Here is a 14,411-nt window from a genome sequence, read left to right as displayed (position 1 = left end):
TGGTCTGTGTTAATATAGCACTGTGTCATGCCAGGGGATGGTCTGATTAATATAGCACTGTGTCATGCCAGGGGATGGTCTGTGTTAATATAGCACTGTGTCATGCCAGGGAATGGTCTGGTTAATATAGCACTGTGTCATGCCAGGGGATGGTCTGTGTTAATATAGCACTGTGTCATGCCAGGGGATGGTCTGTGTTAATATAGCACTGTGTCATGCCAGGGGATGGTCTGGTTAATATAGCACTGTGTCATGCCAGGGGATGGTCTGTGTTAATATAGCACTGTGCCATGCCAGGGGATGGTCTGGTTAATATAGCACTGTGTCATGCCAGGGGATGGTCTGGTTAATATAGCACTTTGTCATGCCTGGGGATGGTCTGTGTTAATATAGCACAGTGTCATGCCAGGGGATGGTCTGGTTAAAATAGCACTGAGTCATGCCAGGGGATGGTCTGGTTAATATAGCACTGTGTCATGCCAGGGGATTGTCTGGTTAATATAGCACTGTGTCATGCCAGGGGATGGTCTGTGTTTATATAGCACTGTGCCATGCCAGGGGATAGTCTGGTTAATATAGCACCGTGTCATGCCAGGGGATGGTCTGTGTTAATATAACACTGCGTCATGCCAGGGGATGGTCTGGTTAATATAACACTGTGTCATGCCAGGGGATGGTCTGTGTTAATATAACACTGCGTCATGCCAGGGGATGGTCTGGTTAATATAGCACTTTGTCATGCCAGGGGATGGTCTGTGTTAATATAGCACTGTGTCATGCCAGGGAATGGTCTGTGTTAATATAGCACTGTGTCATGCCAGGGGATGGTCTGGTTAATATAGCACTGTGTCATGTCAGGGGATGGTCTGGTTAATATAGCACTGTGTCATGCCAGGGGATGGTCTGGTTAATATAGCACTTTGTCATGCCTGGGGATGGTCTGGTTAATATATAACTGTGTCATGCCAGGGGATGGTCTGGTTAATATAGCACTGTGTCATGCCAGGGGATGGTCTGTGTTAATATAGCACTGTGTCATGCCAGGGGATGGTCTGGTTAATATAGCACTGTGCCATGCCAGGGGATGGTCTGGTTAATATAGCACTGAGTCATGCCAGGGGATGGTCTGGTTAATATAGCACTGTGTCATGCCAGGGGATTGTCTGGTTAATATAGCACTGTGTCATGCCAGGGGATGGTCTGTGTTTATATAGCACTGTGCCATGCCAGGGGATAGTCTGGTTAATATAGCACCGTGTCATGCCAGGGGATGGTCTGGTTAATATAGCACTTTGTCATGCCTGGGGATGGTCTGGTTAATATAGCACTGTGTCATGCCAGGGGATGGTCTGTGTTAATATAGCACTGTGTCATGCCAGGGGATGGTCTGTGTTAATATAGCACTGTGTCATGCCAGGGGATGGTCTGGTTAATATAGCACTGTGCCATGCCAGGGGATGGTCTGGTTAATATAGCACTGAGTCATGCCAGGGGATGGTCTGGTTAATATAGCACTGTGTCATGCCAGGGGATTGTCTGGTTAATATAGCACTGTGTCATGCCAGGGGATGGTCTGTGTTTATATAGCACTGTGCCATGCCAGGGGATAGTCTGGTTAATATAGCACCGTGTCATGCCAGGGGATGGTCTGTGTTAATATAACACTGCGTCATGTCAGGGGATGGTCTGGTTAATATAACACTGTGTCTTGCCAGGGGATGGTCTGTGTTAATATAACACTGCGTCATGCCAGGGGATGGTCTGATTAATATAGCACTGTGTCATGCCAGGGGATGGTCTGTGTTAATATAGCACTGTGTCATGCCAGGGGATGGTCTGGTTAATATAGCACTGTGTCATGCCAGGGGATGGTCTGTGTTAATATAGCACTGTGTCATGCCAGGGGATGGTCTGTGTTAATATAGCACTGTGTCATGCCAGGGGATGGTCTGGTTAATATAGCACTGTGCCATGCCAGGGGATGGTCTGTGTTAATATAGCACTGTGCCATGCCAGGGGATGGTCTGGGTAATATAGCACTGGGCCATGCCAGGGGATGGTCTGTGTTAATATAGCACTGTGTCTTGCCAGGGGATGGTCTGGTTAATATAGCACTGTGTCATGCCAGGGGATGGTCTGGTTAATATAGCACTGTGTCATGCCAGGGGGTGGTTTGTGTTAATATAGCACTGTGTCATGCCAGGGGATGGTCTGGTTAATATAGCACTGTGTCATGCCTGGGGATGGTCTGGTTAATATAGCACTGTGTCATGCCAGGGGATGGTCTGGTTAATATAGCACTGTGTCATGCCAGGGGATGGTCTGTGTTAATATAGCACTGTGTCATGCCAGGGGATGGTCTGGTTAATATAGCACTGTGCCATTTCAGGGGATGGTCTGTGTTAATATAGCACTGTGCCATGCCAGGGGATGGTCTGGGTAATATAGCACTGTGCCATGCCAGGGGATGGTCTGGTTAATATAGCACTGTGTCATGCCAGGGGATGGTCTGGTTAATATAGCACTGTGCCATGCCAGGGGATGGTCTGGGTAATATAGCACTGGGCCATGCCAGCAGATGGTCTGTGTTAATATAGCATTGTGTCATGTCAGGGGATGGTCTGTGTGGAAAATGAAGTTACTTTCGTTCCTCTCTTTGTAGCAGTCAGCAAATCGTGTCTCTGGGTTGTCCTTGATTCATTTTTTTATACTTATTCCTTGCAGTGTTATTTGTAATATCCATACTGTACACGGATAAGCCATTGGAGAATCAAAGGCCTGTGCATTTGGGTGTGGGGGTTGTGCATCTCTCCTGCCATTGTTGGGCTCAAGAGTTTTCACACATCTGACTTCACACTTCAGTGCTAATTTTAGTTGCCGCCAGGTCTGGTCTGTCCTAGCAGCTTGGTAGCTTAGTATACTTATGTACTTAGTTTATATAACAAAATTACCTAGAGATTATTGCCTTTTACTTTTTAGTTTCAGAAGTAGGTTCAGACTAAATATTACTCACTCAGTTTTGTGTTGAATGGTAATTCCAGGTTCTGCTGTGTTTCTTCTGCATTATCCACTGCGTTTCTTCTGCAGGTTCCACTGCGTTTCTTCTGCAGGTTCCACTGAGTTTCTTCTGCAGGCTCCACTGTGTTTCTTCTGCAGGTTCCACTGTGTTTCTTCTGCATTATCCACTGCGTTTCTTCTGCAGGTTCCTCTGTGTTTCTTCTACAGGTTCTACTTTGTTTCTTCTGCATTATCCACTGCGTTTCTTCTGCAGGCTCCACTGTGTTTCTTCTGCATTATCCACTGCGTTTCTTCTGCAGGTTCCTCTGTGTTTCTTCTACCGGTTCCACTGTGTTTCTTCTGCAGGCTCCACTGTGTTTCTTCTGCAGGCTCCACTGTGTTTCTTCTACAGGTTCCACTGTGTTTCTTCTAAATTATCCACTGCGTTTCTTCTGCAGGTTCCTCTGTGTTTCTTCTACAGGTTCTACTTTGTTTTTCTGCATTACCCACTGCGTTTCTTCTGCAGGCTCCACTGTGTTTCTTCTGCATTATCCACTGCGTTTCTTCTGCAGGTTCCTCTGTGTTTCTTCTACAGGTTCTACTTTGTTTCTTCTGCATTATCCATTGTGTTTCTTCTGCAGGCTCCACTGTGTTTCTTCTGCATTATCCACTGCGTTTGTTCTGCAGGTTCCACTGTGTTTCTTCTGCAGGTTCCACTTTGTTTCTTCTGCATTATCCACTGCGTTTCTTCGGCAGGTTCCACTTTGTTTCTTCTACATGTTTCACTCTGTTTCTTCTGCAGGTTCCACTTTGTTTCTTCTGCAGGTTCCACTGTGTTTCTTCTACAGGTTCCACTGTGTTTCTTCTGCAGGCTCCACTGTGTTTCTTCTACAGGTTCCACTGTGTTTCTTCTACATGTTTCACTCTGTTTCTTCTGCAAGTTCCACTTTGTTTCTTCTGCAGGTTCCACTGTGTTTCTTCTACAGGTTCCACTGTGTTTCTTCTACAGGTTCCACTGTGTTTCTTCTGCAGGTTCCACTGTGTTTCTTCTACAGGTTCCACTGTGTTTCTTCTGCAGGTTCCACTGTGTTTCTTCTGCAGGTTCCACTGTGTTTCTTCTGCAGGTTCCACTGTGTTTCTTCTGCAGGTTCCACTGTGTTTCTTCTACAGGTTCCACTGTGTTTCTTCTGCAGGTTCCACTGTGTTTCTTCTACAGGTTCCACTGTGTTTCTTCTACATGTTTCACTCTGTTTCTTCTGCAGGTTCCTCTTTGTTTCTTCTGCAGGTTCCACTTTGTTTCTTTTGCAGGTTCCACTGTGTTTCTTCTACAGGTTCCACTTAGTTTCTTCTACAGGTTCCACTGTGTTTCTTCTACAGGTTCCACTTAGTTTCTTCTACAGGTTCCACTGTGTTTCTTCTGCAGGCTCCACTGTGTTTCTTATGCAGGCTCCACTGTGTTTCTTCTACAGGTTCTACTGTGTTTCTTCTGCAGGTTCCACTGTGTTTCTTCTGCAGGTTCCACTGTGTTTCTTCTGCAGGCTCCACTGTGTTTCTTCTGCAGGTTCCACTGTGTTTCTTCTACAGGTTCTACTGTGTTTCTTCTGCAGTTTCCACTGTGTTTCTTCTGCAGGCTCCACTGTGTTTCTTCTGCAGGCTCCACTGTGTTTCTTCTGCAGGTTCCACTGTGTTTCTTCTGCAGGCTCCACTGTATTTCTTCTGCAGGCTCCACTGTGTTTCTTCTACAGGTTCCGCTGTGTTTCTTCTACAGGTTCCACTGTGTTTCTTCTGCAGGTTCCACTGTGTTTCTTCTACAGGTTCCACTGTGTTTCTTCTACATGTTTCACTCTGTTTCTTCTGCAGGTTCCACTTTGTTTCTTCTGCATTATCCACTGTGTTTCTTCTACAGGTTCCACTGTGTTTCTTCTACAGGTTCCACTGTGTTTCTTCTGCAGGTTCCACTGTGTTTCTTCTACATGTTTCATTCTGTTTCTTCTGCAGGTTCCACTGTGTTTCTTCTGCAGGTTCCACTGTGTTTCATCTGCAGGCTCCACTGTATTTCTTCTGCAGGCTCCACTGTGTTTCTTCTACAGGTTCCGCTGTGTTTCTTCTACAGGTTCCACTGTGTTTCTTCTGCAGGTTCCACTGTGTTTCTTCTACAGGTTCCATTGTGTTTCTTCTACATGTTCCACTGTGTTTCTTCTGCAGGTTCCACTGTGTTTCTTCTACATGTTTCACTCTGTTTCTTCTGCAGGTTCCACTTTGTTTCTTCTGCAGGTTCCACTGTGTTTCTTCTACAGGTTCCACTGCGTTTCTTCTACAGGTTCCACTGTGTTTCTTCTGCAGGTTCCACTGTGTTTCTTCTACAGGTTTCACTCTGTTTCTTCTGCAGGTTCCACTGTGTTTCTTCTGCAGGTTCCACTGTGTTTCTTCTGCAGGCTCCACTGTATTTCTTCTGCAGGCTCCACTGTGTTTCTTCTACAGGTTCCGCTGTGTTTCTTCTACAGGTTCCACTGTGTTTCTTCTGCAGGTTCCACTGTGTTTCTTCTACAGGTTCCATTGTGTTTCTTCTACATGTTTCACTCTGTTTCTTCTGCAGGTTCCACTTTGTTTCTTCTACAGGTTCCACTGTGTTTCTTCTACATGTTTCACTCTGTTTCTTCTGCAGGTTCCACTTTGTTTCTTCTGCAGGTTCCACTGTGTTTCTTCTACAGGTTCCACTGTGTTTCTTCTGCAGGTTCCACTGTGTTTCTTCTACAGGTTCCACTGTGTTTCTTCTACATGTTTCACTCTGTTTCTTCTGCAGGTTCCACTGTGTTTCTTCTACAGGTTCCACTCTGTTTATTCTACGTGTTTCACTCTGTTTCTTCTGCAGGTTCCACTGTGTTTCTTCTGCAGGTTCCACTGTGTTTCTTCTGCAGGATCCACTGTGTTTCTTCTGCAGGTTCCACTGTGTTTCTTCTGCAGGTTCCACTGTGTTTCTTCTGCAGGCTCCACTGTGTTTCTTCTGCAGGTTCCACTGTGTTTCTTCATCAGGGTTCACTGTGTTTCTTCTACAGGTTCCACTGTGTTTCTTCTACAGGTTCCACTGTGTTTCTTCTGCAGGTTCCACTGTCTTTCTTCTACAGGTTCCACTGTGTTTCTTCTGCAGGTTCCACTGTGGTTCTTCTACAGGTTCCACTGTGTTTCTTCTGCAGGTTCCACTGTGTTTCCTCTGCAGTTTCCACTGTGTTTCTTCTGCAGGTTCCACTGTGTTTCTTCTGCAGGTTCCTCTGTGTTTCCTCTACAGGTTCTACTTTGTTTCTTCTACAGGTTCCACTGTGTTTCTTCTGCAGGTTCCACTGTGTTTCTTTTACAGGTTCCACTGTGTTTTTTCTGCAGGTTCCACTTTGTTTCTTCTGCAGGTTCCACTGTGTTTCTTCTACAGGTTCCGCTGTGTTTCTTCTACAGGTTCCGCTGTGTTTCTTCTACAGGTTCCGCTGTGTTTCTTCTACAGGTTCCGCTGTGTTTCTTCTGCAGGTTCCACTGTGTTTCTTCTACAGGTTCCGCTGTGTTTCTTCTACAGGTTCCGCTGTGTTTCTTCTACAGGTTCCGCTGTGTTTCTTCTGCAGGTTCCACTGTGTTTCTTCTGCAGGTTCCACTGTGTTTCTTCTACAGGTTCCACTGTGTTTCTTCTGCAGGTTCCACTGTGTTTCTTCTGCAGGTTCCACTGTGTTTCTTCTGCAGGTTCCACTGTGTTTCTTCTGCAGGTTCCACTGTGTTTCTTCTACAGGTTCCACTGTGTTTCTTCTGCAGGTTCCACTGTGTTTCTTCTACAGGTTCCACTGTGTTTCTTCTGCAGGTTCCACTATGTTTCTTCTACAGGTTCCGCTGTGTTTCTTCTGCATGTCCTGCTGTGTTTCTTCTTTTTGTTAGAAGTTTTTCTTGACAGTCCTTGGTAGTCCATTCAGGGAATTTTGTCCAAAATCAAGGTTTGAATTTGGATTTGGATTGAAGATTTTAATGTTGAGGTTAGTATCCTGTATAGGTCCTTATGAAACAATTAAGGTTTATCTACATTTTAAAAATAATTCTATGCTATTTTGTAGAAGAACTCAGGAGCCCATGAGCTCACTTTCTCTCTCTGTCTACTCTCTCATTCTCTCTCACTCTGTCTCCTCTCTCATTATCTCTCTCTCTCTCTCTCTCTCTCTCTCTCTCTCTCTCTCTCTCTCTCTCACACACACACACACACACACACTATGTATCTTTCTGTCTCCTCTCTCATTCTCTCATTCTCTCTCTCTGTCTCCTCTCTCTCTCTCTCTCACACACACACACACTTTTTGTCTCTCTGTCACTCTCTCTCACCCTTTTACGACGTCGGTAAATGTCTGTAAATTTGCTGTGCCTGCCATGGAGCGTGTCATGTTATCTGTGTGTGTGTGTGTGTGTTTGCGTGTGTGTGGACAGAAGCAGGCTGATAGAGTGGCCCAAGGCGATAGTGATAAGGGGTGGTGGGGCATTAGGAGAAGGACAGGGATTTTCTCTCTCTGCAATACAAAGATGTTTTGAGCACCAGACCAACTGTTTAATGCTTCAGCTGCATGTGATGTGATGATGGCCACATAGAGCATGTGATGTCTGTTTGTGACCCAGTAAAGGATTGGCTTAGTATGAAAGCACATAGGAATAGACTGATTGGCTTAGTATGGAAACACATAGGAATAGACTGATTGGCTTAGTATGGAAACACATAGGAATAGACTGATTGGCTTAGTATGGAAACACACAGGAATGGTTATCTCAAAGGAAGGGTGGACACCGCTATAGGTGTCCTGTGATTGTCTCCACCTCCTCCAGGTGTTGCTTATTTTCCCCAGTGTATTTCTCCCTGTGTGTCCTGTCTCCCTGTGACAGTTCGTCTTGTATGTTTAGTCAAGTCAACCAGCGTGTTTTTCCTGTACACCTTTTTGCTATTCTCCTTTTTCTAGTCCTCCCGGTTTTGACCTTTGCCTGTTTCTGTACCCGCCTGCCTGACTATTCTGCCTGCCTTGACCACGAGCCTGTCTGCCACTCTGTACCTCCTGGACTCTGATCTGGTTTTGACCTTTTTGCCTGTCCACGACTATTCTCTTGCCTACCCCTTTGGATTATTAAACATTGTAAGACTCCAACCATCTGCCTCCTGTGTCTGCATCTGGGTCTCGCCTTGTGCCTTGATAATAGGCTCTACCCATTGAATCATATAGTTATCTGCAAGAGAATGTGAGAAAGTGAATATGATGTGGTGAGCAAAAAAGACTATCAATAGAGTTATTACTGTTTCCATTATCTTCTTACGGATACTGTATTGATAAACCTTTCGGCTTAGTTCGAGAGAGAACATTGATTCTGCTGTCGTTGATTTGTGCCCTCTGCATGTTGTTTGTCAGCAGTCCCCTGTCGCTGCTTTGCTCTCTTTCCTGCCATCTTTCTCTTTTCCTCTCTTTTCATTTCCTGTTTTAATTTATAATTTTGCCGGTCCTGAGCTCATGTTGATAAGATATTTAGACATGCACATCACATAAAATAGTACATTTTTTTCTCTTTATCTCTCTGTCTCTTGCGCTTTTGAGTCTGCATGAACTCATTCAATGTTCCCTCTCACGCCTGCTCCCTCTCTCCCTCTCTCTTGTTCCCTCCCTCGCTTCGTGAAACACACGCTCTAATACCCAGTTGCAAAGAGAGGGGGAAAGAGACAGGAACAGCGCTGAAAGGGAATGGGAGAGGAGAGAATGCTGGACTTGCTGACCAGAAACGGATTCCGATCATTTTATTTGGACAGAAAAGGAGCATGAAAAGAAGACACTAAGGCGAGAGACGGTTGTCTTTCTCTGTAACGCTCTCATTCTCTTCCTTCCCCCCTCTCCCGCACTCTCTCCTTCCCTCTCTCTCTCTCTCCGTGTCTGTGTATCTCTCCTTCCCTCTCTGGGTAGCGGGCCTCTGGGTCTAACTGATTTCAGCTGTGGGAGGAAATTAATGGATAATATGTAATTCTCTGTCCAGTCCTCTGCTGCTGCTGTCGAATACTGTCTCTAACAGGAAGGAGTGGGGCAGGGAGGGCATACAGTCAGACAGGGGAAGGCAGGCAGACAGGGAGGAAGGCAGGACAGTTTCTCAGTTTCTCACTCAGTAGACTCAGCAGCCTGCCCTACAGAGACAGAGCTTGACAGAAGGAGAGAAAGAGAAAGAAAAGGAGCGACGGAGGAAAGGAGACAAGAAGAGGGAGAGAGAGAGAAAAAGAGAGACAGAGGCAGACAGATAAAAGCAGAGCGAGAGAAGATGGGTTAATAATGTGCCCCAGAGGAGCAGAGCAAGCTAGCCGAGGAGAGGCTCGTGGGTAGAGAGTCGACGGTAACAGGTGTTGGTTGACACACTCTTTCTTTATTATTCCATTCTGTCTCTGTTTATTTCCATTGCTCTTTACCGTCCGTCTGTCTGTCGCTTGCATCAGATGACACACAGGCTTCTGCTTGTTTTCTCTCTGGGCAAGATTAGGACACACGGGAGAGGGGGAGAGAGTATGTATTTAGTATGTAAATGTCTGAGTTTCTGTGCACCTTTTTCTGGCAGATGTATGGTATGCTGGCATCATGGCCCTGTCTCTTTCGTTCTCTCTTTCATTTTTTTTGTCTCCTCTATCTTTCTTGACGGTCAGCATTGATCGATCGATTTTTACTCAATGCTTGTTCCTTTCTTTCTACGCCTGCATCTGCCTCGTTTTTGGTTGTCATTTCTCCATTGCAGAAGCTCTTTTTGAGACGATCCCTCTTTTTTGATCTCACATTTTCATTGTCACTTTCTGACTCTGTCACTTCCTCTCATTCACCCTTTCTGTCTCCCCTTTTTTCTCTTTCTGTCTCTCTCGCTTTCTCTTCCCTTTACCCCAGTCGCTGTCTCTCGCTCGCTCTCACTTTCTCTCTCTCTGACTCAGAGCAGACTGTGGCAGCCTCAGCGACCATGACCAGAAGGGTGAGTTTGAGTTCCTTCTTTATTGCTTCCTCTCTTCCTCTCTCCCAACGCCCTCCTCCTCTTTCTGACAGCCCTGATCTGAGATGCTGCCTGTACCGTACTAGGTCTACCAAAAGCGTTGTATAACGTAATGTGCTGCCTGTCTATGTGTCTGAGGACTGATATAGATGGATTTTCATGGCCGCTGGATCTTGGGGATCCGTTTTAGGTGTGATGGCGCTGGCTTTCTGCTGCAGCATTTCTGCTCTGGCTGCCATTGTGTGTGTGTGTGTGTGTGTGTGTGTGTGTGTGTGTGTGTGTGTGTGTGTGTGTGTGTGTGTGTGTGTGTGTGTGTGTGTGTGTGTGTGTGTGTGTGTGTGTGTGTGTGTATGTGTGTGTGTGTGTTAGGGTTGGGCGGTATCCAGATTTTCATACCGTTTCTGTAACATACCGGGGTATACAGTATTAACGAATGTGCACACAAGGGCGCTATTTAAAACAATACATTTATTTATGACGCACAAAACAATTTAGGCAACAGGGATCTTAGTCCAGAAGGGGATTGAATGCCTCTGCTGTAATCAAGAAGCTTGATCTTGATGTCCAGTCACTTAGCTAGCAAGTAAGCAAACCAAATGCAGAGCTGGAGCCCTAAGCTGGATCTAATTTATTTGACACATCGGAGATGTATTATAGTTGTACTTAACTTATAGTTAAAAGCAATGGCGTAGCACGCAGCCCCCACTAGGCGGGGGTGCCCCCAACCCCAAAATATATCAAATATATACTCTGAACAAAAATAGAAATGCAACAATTGTAAATATTTTACTGAGTTACAGTTCATTTAAGGAAATCAGTCAATAGAAACAAAGGCCCTAATCTATGGATTTCACAAGACTGGGCAGGGGTGCAGGCATGGGTGGGCTTGGGAGGGCATAGGCCAACCCACTTGGGAGCCAGGCCCAGCCAATCAGAATGAGTTTTTCCCCACAAAAGGGATTTATTCCAGAAAGCAATACTACTCAGTTTCATCAGCTGTCCAGTTGGTTGGTCTCAGACTATCCCGCAGGTGAAGAAGCCGGATGGGGTCTGGTGTTGTTACATGTGGTCTGCAGTTGTGAGGCCAATTTGACGTACTGCCAAATTCTCTAAGACAACATTGGAGGTGGCTTATGGTAGAGAAATGAACATTCAATTCTCTGGCAATATTTCTGGTGGAAATTCCTGCGGTCAACATGCCAATTGCATGCTCCCTCAACTTGAGACATCTGTGGCATTGTGTTGTGTTAAAGCTTTCTGTGATCTTCTATTTCAGCTCACGAAACATGGGACCAACACTTTACATGCTGTGTTTACATTTTTGTTCAGTGTATATATACAGTACCAGTCAAAAGTTTAGACCCACCTACGGTTCAAGGGTTTTCCTTTATTTTTACTATTTTCTATACTGTAGAATAATAATAGTGAAGACATCAAAAGTATGAAATAACACAGAATCATAGAATCAGTAACCAATCAAATAAGCAAAGATAAACGAAAGTCCATTACTTTAACTTCACTAGGGTAGGGGGCAGCATTGGGAATTTTGGCTGAAAAGCGTGCCCAAACTAAACTGCCTGCTACTCAGACATAAAAGCTAGAATATGCATATAATTAGTATATTTGGATATAAAACACTCTGAAGTTTCTAAAACTGTTTGAATGATGTCTATGAGTATAACATAACTCATTTGGCAGGCAAAAACCTGAGAAAGAATCCAACCAGGAAGTGGGAAATCTGAGGTTTGTAGTTTTTCAACTCTTGGCCTATTGAATACACAGTGTCTATGGGGTCAAATTGCACTTCCTACGGCTTCCACTAGATGTTAACAGTCTTTAGAACCTTGTTTGATGCTTCTACTGTGAAGTGGGGGCGAATGAGAGGGGATTGAGTCAGAGGTCTGCCAGAGAGCCACGAGCTCAGTCTCGCGTGTTCACGTGAGAGCGAGCTCTGTTCCATTGCAATTCTACAGACAAAGGAATTCTCCGGTTGGAACATTATTGAAGATTTATGTTAAAAACATCCTAAAGATTGATTCTATACTTCGTTTGACATGTTTCTACGGACTGTAATATAACTTTTTGGACTTTTCGTCCGTACTTTCCGCTGGACTTGCACGCACGTCGTGAGTTTAGATTGTGTACTGAACGCGCAAACAACAAGGAGGAATTTGGACATAAATGATGGACATTATCGAACAAAACAAAACATTTATTGTGGAACTGGGATTCCTGGGAGTGCATTCTGATGAAGATCATCAAAGGTAAGTGAATATTTATAATGCTATTCTGACTTCTGTTGACTCCAACATGGCGGATATCTGTTTGACTTGATTTGTCGTCTGAGAGCTGTACTCAGATTATTGCATGGTGTGCTTTTTCCGTAAAGTTTTTTTGAAATCTGACATAGCGGTTGCATTAAGGAGAAGTGGATCTAAAATTCCATGCATAACAGTTGTATCTTTTATCAATGTTTATTATGAGTATTTCTGTAAATTGATGTGGCTCTCTGCAAAATCACCGGATGTTTTGGAACTACTGAACATAATGCGCCAATGTAAACTCAGATTTTTGGATATAAATATGAACTTCGGACACTGTGGCTGGATTTACAACAAGTGTATCTTTAAAATGGTGTAAAATACATGTATGTTTGAGGAATTTTAATTATGGGATTTCTGTTGTTTTGAATTTGGCGCCCTGCAGTTTCACTGGCTGTTGACGAGGTGGGACGCTACCGTCCCACATACCCTAGTGAGGTTTTAAGACAATTCAAGAACTTGCAGTCGCAAAAAGCATCAAGCGCTACGATGATACTGGCTCTCATGAGGACCACCTCAGGAAAGGAAGACCCAGAGTTACCTCTGCTGCAGAGGATAAGTTCATTAGACTTACCAGCCTCAGAAATTGCAGCCCAAATAAATGCGTCACAGAGTTCAAGTAACAGACACATCTCAACATCAACTGTTCATAGCATACTGCGTGAATCAGACCTTCATGGTTGACTTGCTGCAAAGAAACCACCACTAAAGGACATCTATAAGAAGAAGACACTTCCTTGGGCAAAGAAACACGAGCGATGGACATTGGACCAGCGGAAATCTGTCCTTTGGTCTGATGAGTCAAAATGTGAGATTTTTGGTTCCAAGAACCATGTCTTTGTAAGACGCAGAGTAGGTGAACGGATAATCTCTGCATGTGTGGTTCCCACCGTGAAGCATGGAGGAGGAGGTGTGATGGTGTGAGGGTGCTTTGCTGGTGATACTGTCTGTGATTTATTTAGAATTCAAGGTACACTTAACCAGCATGGCTACCACAGCATTCTGCAGTGATACACCATCCCATATTGTTTGCGCTTAGTGGGATCATTTCTTTTTCAACTTTGTTGGTTAACACATGATTGCATATGTGTTATTTCATAGTTTGATGTATTCACTATTATTCTGCAATGTAGACATAGTAAAAAAAAAAAAAAAACCTTGAATGAGTTGGTGGGTCCAAACTTTTGACTGGTACTGTGTATATGTGTGTGTATATGTACATGTTTTTATTATTTTTATACCATCAGTATTTCGAAATACCCCAGTATATTGTATAAACGATATATCGCCCAAGCCCGGTGTGTGTGTGTGCATGCGCACACGTATTCGCATGTGTGCTGTGTGTGGCATTGTTGTATTTATTTGTATTTTTAGAGGTTTCCTTCAACGCCAATCGCTGTGATGGTGATCAGAGATTGCGATTCTAATAGTATGGCTGTTTTAGGTTGGAGGGGAACCTGATTGTGTCTCTGTGTGTGTCTTGGTGTGTGTGTGGTCATGCGTCTGGTGACTGCAGTTGTGTGACTGAGTGCGCTTGATCTTGTTTGTTCTTGTGTGTGTGGTCATAGTTGTGTGTGTGTGCCTGTACTCTTCCAATGCTTCCATTTGCAGATTTGTGTATATTTGTATGTGCTACATGTGTGTGTTGTGGTGTTTTGTGCATGGCATGTATGTATTGTAATGTGTGATGGACGTATGGGGGAATGGGGCCGTGTGTGTGTGTGTGTGTGTGTGTGTGTGTGTGTGTGTGTGTGTGTGTGTGTGTGTGTGTGTGTGTGTGTGTGTGTGTGTGTGTGTGTGTGTGTGTGTGTGTGTGTGTGTGTGTGTGTGTGTGTGTGCGTGCCCTGACCGGAGACTACAGTACTGTAGCACAAAGCTGCGGGGACAGAGCGATAGCGGTCATTGTCTGTGTGTTTCAGCTAAAGCAGTGTGCTGATGTCCTATCTCTCTCTCTCTGTCTCACTTAGGATTGACAAATCATACCAAAAACTGTACCTCTCTCAATCCCTGAGACCCTAACTTGTGACTTTTTCCTGTGATGTGCACGGGTTGGGTTCTCGGGAGCTGCGAGGGGTGCTCACACAT

General features: G+C 44.7%; 1 protein-coding gene across 1 annotated transcript in view; it reads left to right on the top strand.

Moving 5' to 3' along the window:
* Positions 1-9,966: 9,966 nt before the first annotated feature.
* Positions 9,967-14,411, top strand: part of hmg20a (high mobility group 20A) — a 176,032-nt gene continuing 171,587 nt past the window's right edge. Inside the window, exon 1 of the mRNA XM_071326889.1 lies at positions 9,967-9,987. The gene's annotated coding sequence lies outside the window, so the exon portion shown is untranslated. The remainder of the gene's footprint in view (positions 9,988-14,411) is intronic.

Source organism: Salvelinus alpinus, chromosome 9 (genome assembly GCF_045679555.1).
Source record: "Salvelinus alpinus chromosome 9, SLU_Salpinus.1, whole genome shotgun sequence".
NCBI lineage: Eukaryota > Metazoa > Chordata > Actinopteri > Salmoniformes > Salmonidae > Salvelinus > Salvelinus alpinus.
This window is presented reverse-complemented; position numbering and strand designations above follow the sequence as displayed.